General features: G+C 31.5%; 1 long non-coding RNA gene across 1 annotated transcript; it reads right to left on the bottom strand.

Annotated features, from left to right (window-relative positions):
- Nucleotides 1-407: 407 nt before the first annotated feature.
- On the bottom strand, nt 408-3,703 carry LOC132739710 (uncharacterized). The gene is made up of 3 exons (XR_009627050.1): nt 3,458-3,703; nt 2,814-2,917; nt 408-499 (listed from the first exon to the last, which is right to left on the bottom strand). It is a non-coding gene; the product is annotated as an uncharacterized LOC132739710 (long non-coding RNA).
- Between the last annotated feature and the right edge of the window lie 2,188 nt (nt 3,704-5,891).

Below are 5,891 nucleotides of genomic sequence, written 5' to 3'. Positions count from 1 at the left end.
TTAAGAGAAGTAAAAAGATTTAAGATTCAAGTAAATATGTATGTGCTAAATGCCTTTTACGACCGGAGTCGCAGTACTTATTACCATATTTCTACTGCGTGACTAACGCAGTAATTGCTATTATTGTATATTTTGGCCTTTTAACCTGCGGAAATTATTAAATGGACTTTTTTCACATTTTATTTAAGGAACAGCCCATTATAAATCATTATAACTAATTATCACATGAAAATGAAAATTGGAAGTTAGCAAACGGTAAAGAGGCTGGTCAAACTGCACAAAAGTGCAGGCTGGCCTGGCTCTATTCTGGAGGCAAAGAATAATGACTTTCGCTTTCAGCAGGCTAAGAAACAAATATATACATATATTCATAAAACCTACTATTACCTCATCTTAATCAGTAGGTTTCCAGTTCTGTGATAAGGATGTAACATGCCAAGATCAGATTGCCGGTGCTCATTTCATATCGTTCCTTCTTTCATAATTTCAAATCCTGAAACTGAAATATAGGTTAAAAAATTATCTTTTTATAGATTGAAAAAAAATTAAGATGTTATCGGAGTGCCACAAACAAAGTAACCAGTTCATTACAAAAAACACATTATGCATTAGAAATAATTGTATAGTATATTTATAATAAGATATATTTTTATCTCTCTTATTTGTAATACATTCATAATTATCTCCCTTCCTTCGGCACAATCACTAATATAGTGCCGATATTTTATACCTATTCGTGAGTTATTGAATGTATATCTTTGTATTTAGATTGTAATACTTTAAGGAAGCGAGTGATCTCGGAAAGAATAGTTCTTCATATTATGTTCAGTTCATTTTTTTTTCAAGAAAAGCAACAATAACTACAACAAGAACTGTCGGAGGACAGTAACGCTCGACTATTCGAAAATTTGTTACAAGGGTGTTTCATTGAGTATAATAATGCTTACCTATATGAATACATAAAATTGTCCGAAAAGGTACAAACTCTTCAAGTTTCAATACATTCCCTTCAGTAGTTATGGAGAGACAAGCTTACATGCAAAAACTTAACCAAGAATTCATGAGTCGAAAAAGGGGCATAATTATGCAAAAAAAGCAAATCAGAGTTATGGGACTTGTACCAATCATCTTAGATAATCACAGAGACCAAGTGTGTGAAGTTTCAATCCATTCCCTTCAGTAGTTATGGAGATACCAGCTTACATACAAAAACTTAACCAAGAATTTCTAAGTCGAAAAAGGGGCATAATTATGAAAAAAAGCAAATCAGAGTTATGGGACTTGTGCCAATCATCTTAGATAATCACAGAGAACAAGTGTGTGAAGTTTCAATCCATTCCCTTCAGTAGTTATGGAGATACCAGCTTACATGCAAAAACTTAACCAAGAATTTCTAAGTCGAAAAAGGGGCATAATTATGTAAAAAAGCAAATCAGAGTTATGGGACTTGTGGCAATTATCTTAGATAATCACAGAGAACAAGTGTGTGAAGTTTCAATCCATTCCCTTCAGTAGTTTTGGAGATACCAGCTTACACGCAAAAACTTAACCTAGAATTTCTAAGTCGAAAAAGGGGCATAATTATGTAAAAAAGCAAATCAGAGTTATGGGACTTGTGCCAATCATCTTAGATAATCACAGAGAACAAGTGTGTGAAGTTTCAATCAATTCCCTTCAGTAGTTATGGAGATAACAGCTTACATACAAAAACTTAACCAAGAATTTCTAAGTCGAAAAAGGGGCATAATTATGAAAAAAAGCAAATCAGAGTTATGGGACTTGTGCCAATCATCTTAGATAATCACAGAGAACAAGTGTGTGAAGTTTCAATCCATTCCCTTCAGTAGTTATGGAGATACCAGCTTACATACAAAAACTTAACCAAGAATTTCTAAGTCGAAAAAGGGGCATAATTATAAAAAAAAAGCAAATCAGAGTTATGGGACTTGTGCCAATCATCTTAGATAATCACAGAGAACAAGTGTGTGAAGTTTCAATCCATTCCCTTCAGTAGTTATGGAGATACCAGCTTACATACAAAAACTTAACCAAGAATTTCTAAGTCGAAAAAGGGGCATAATTATGTAAAAAAGCAAATCAGAGTTATGGGACTTGTGCCAATCATCTTAGATAATCACAGAGAACAAGTGTGTGAAGTTTCAATCCATTCCCTTCAGTAGTTATGGAGATACCAGCTTACATACAAAAACTTAACCACAGGGACGCCGACGCCGACGCCGACGCCGACAAATGGGTGACTGCATTAGCTCGATTATTCTGCGAATAGTCGAGCTAAAAAGTCATGTTCCATCTGAAATTAACATGCTTTCAAAATACAAATATTGTACCAAATTAAAAGTTGTCATTATTAATGAAATGTAATCAGTACTTTCTGATTATTTTGTGTGGTACAATATGTTGATAAACTCTCAGCCTTCTAGTGCCAACATAATATACATGTATCATTGCGACCAGTGCAGACCAAAATCAGTCGGCATATCCGACATCTGCTCATGATCTGCACTACTGTATTCACAGGCGCTACTGTAGTCACATAATCAAATATTTTACATAATCGGTCTATATATGTATATAAAGATATCTTTATATACATATATAGACCGATTATGTAAAATATTTGATTATGTGACTATAGCGCCTGTGACTGTATTCGATATTAAGTCAGTACATATTTTGAAATTATCCCTTAAAATGAGTTATGGTTTAGATGGGCACAAATTACTCACAAACCCTTACCTGTAAAATGTATTGTTTTATATGTTTAGCTAAAATTTGTATTTCTTCCAAATTACCTCGACACTGAACGTCAGGGGAAGTAACTGAGATCACAACATCGAGTAGCAGACACACGGAAGTCGCAAATTTCCACTCTTTAAAATTTATTGTCGTCATCTACCTGTGGATACACTATTGGTAACATGGTCGAACAAATGTTACATGTTTTAGCATTTTAAAAATAATTGTAACTAAGATTATAAGTTATTTGTTTAAATGACTCAGCATTATTATGCTCATTTGATAAGAATATATTGTAAACTTAAATTATTATTTAAAACATGACTGCTTTAAATCAAGTTAACTAAGTGGCATACATGTAATTAGATCTACATAAATCAATATCTAGTTTAAAGTTAAATGTGTTTAGATTATGTTCCCCGTTACACAATCATAATGAATTCTGAGGTAGGAAGTTACACACAAAACATAATTATGCAAAACGAAATGTTTTACAAGAACAGACGACCAATTTTAAGTGACTAATTTTAAAATAGCCCTTACTAGTTTTTCAAACAGTTGGGCTAAAAATGGTTCATTATGAAACATTAGACAATAATGATATGTCAACATAATTATTACATTGACACGAAAGTTCATTTTTCAAAAAGTAAACAAGACATACATTACAAAGTTATGATTTTTTTTTCAAAACCCTAACCTGCTGAAAGCGAGTCCAGTATAGAGCTAGGTCAGCCTGTAACTTAAATTAGGGCTGTCTGATATGGTGCACGATTGCATCTGCGCGACAACTGTCGTCTGCTAGGATTCTTCCCGCCATTTCCTGCTTTAGGTAATAAACATTTATTTTACCATCAATCGAACAATAGTCTGAAAAATATAGTGGTAATATTTAGAAATATACAATATTATCTAGTTTTGTCTTTCAAAATACGTAATCCAGTGATGTTTTCTTACGCCATCTGAAAACAAACGAAAAACCAAAGAACAATAATATTATACTGGTCATTCTGCATCTAAAATAATCAGTATATATATATATAATTGTTAAAAATGTCGCATTCAACACCCAAATATCATTATTAGAAATTTCATGCACTTTCTAAATCTAAAAGAATCAATGTTATTTTTAATATACATGTATTGCCGCATTCTCCACCTATATATTAATATAATTATCAAAACTCATATTAAACATCAATATTTTATACAAAATTGGGAATGGTTCTGCTGAAAATTCAATATAACTATAAATGTGTCTCCCATTTCTAATGATATTGATATAACTATTTGAAATGATGAATAATAATAATTCGACTAGTATAACAAAATCCAACTTTTTCAAATCGATCACAATGTATCAGCAAAGAATCAACTGTCTTATCGACCACTTCAGAAATAAGGCCTGAATTTCGACAAAGAAAAACTACCATAACACACAAATGTCATTAACAACTCCAAAAAAGACAAAGAAAAACTACCATACCACACATAAACAACTCCCACAAAGAGACAAACTAAAACACCGAACCCAAATCGAATAACCACAATCACACACCAACTCCAAAAATTTGAGAAAGAAACCAAAACAACCAAAATCGATATAAACAATGCAAAGAAAATATCGTCAATAAACATAAACATAAAACATAGTTTTCAATTTTTGACCAAAAAAAATCTTCATTTCTAAAATAAAATTGTGTAATTCTACGCAATTTCAGTTACTGACATAATACCATTTACATGTATATATGTATATCAAATTTCTTATAATGTCAAATTTTCCAAATGTAAATTGAATTAAATAAATATGCTGTTTTTACGTTAAATAATGTATGCTGTCCTTGTTCCACAAGCATGGCCCGATATAGTATGATTACTTGCAAGTTCATTGCTTCCTTTTGAAATTTCATCTTCTGAAACTGATAAAACTTACGAAGAAAAGTTAAAACTCATTTGTCTAAAAATAACTAGTTTCTAAAAAAGCTAGTTTCTATAAATAACTAGATTTACCTGATGCTCACTACCTTGAACAACGTTATTTCATCATCATTGTAACACCCATGGACGTCTTCATCAACATTACCATAAACAACAACATTGTCATCAACATGGCCATCATTTTTACATACCACACGTCAATCATCCGTGTCAATACCTTGTTAGACCTCATATGCCAACTATCAATTATTCATATCTGTATTTTGTTTTATATCATAAGCCAATTATCTATGACAATGTTTTGTTAAAAAATCATATGTTAGCTATTGTATTATCTGGGGTTTTCAACATGTGACTTTTGAGTATAGAAGGAAATAAATAAAATTATAATTACCATCCTTTAAAAACTAATTATTTACAGTAATAAATAATATAGTGCCACAGTTAAAAAACACACACAACATAAAGTAACATTGTCGTAATTATGCATTACGATTTATATATAACTCCTACACTGCTGAAACCAGTAATCTGCCCTTTGCTACCACTTTAACTTAGTATAGATGGCTACAGTGGTAAGTAAATATGAATAATGATCATAATGGTCAAAAATACCGTTAACTATGATCGAAACGTCAAACTTTGATCGAAACGTCACATGAAAAATTAAAAGTATAATGTATAATTCTTATGATAAACGCTAATTTATAATTTAAGTCCTTATTCATGGAAAATTTAACTTTGTGTCAAACAAATTGTACCTACGAAAAATATTTGATAATTTACAAATTTTATGTGATACAATAACATTTCCCGGATTTTCTGTGAAATATTTACATTTTTTCCTTAAAAAAAACAGCAACGCTTTCCCGATTTTCATGTGTAATAATATTACGTTTCGGCTATATAGTTTTAATAAAATATATAATAACTTACATTTTTGATTGATACTTAGTTCTTCGACGTCCTAAAATAAAAGAAACAATTCCAAACCTCCCATACTTTCGTTTCCGTCATTTCCCTCTCACAAACTTCACGCAAATGTAGCTAACAGTAAAGTGTATGGAAAATCACTCGACCATGAACTTGAGCGCTCGGGGACAATCTTGTGTGTTTAACCACTGATTGATTCTCACAAAAAAAACTTTACTACACAAATCCGTTAACGACGCCAGCAAAACATTTTCTGATCT

Source organism: Ruditapes philippinarum, unplaced genomic scaffold (assembly GCF_026571515.1).
Source record: "Ruditapes philippinarum isolate M1 unplaced genomic scaffold, ASM2657151v2 ctg431_1_1_1_1, whole genome shotgun sequence".
Lineage (NCBI taxonomy): Eukaryota > Metazoa > Mollusca > Bivalvia > Venerida > Veneridae > Ruditapes > Ruditapes philippinarum.
The sequence above is the reverse complement of the archived record's forward strand: the minus strand, read 5'-3'. Positions and strand labels throughout refer to the sequence as shown.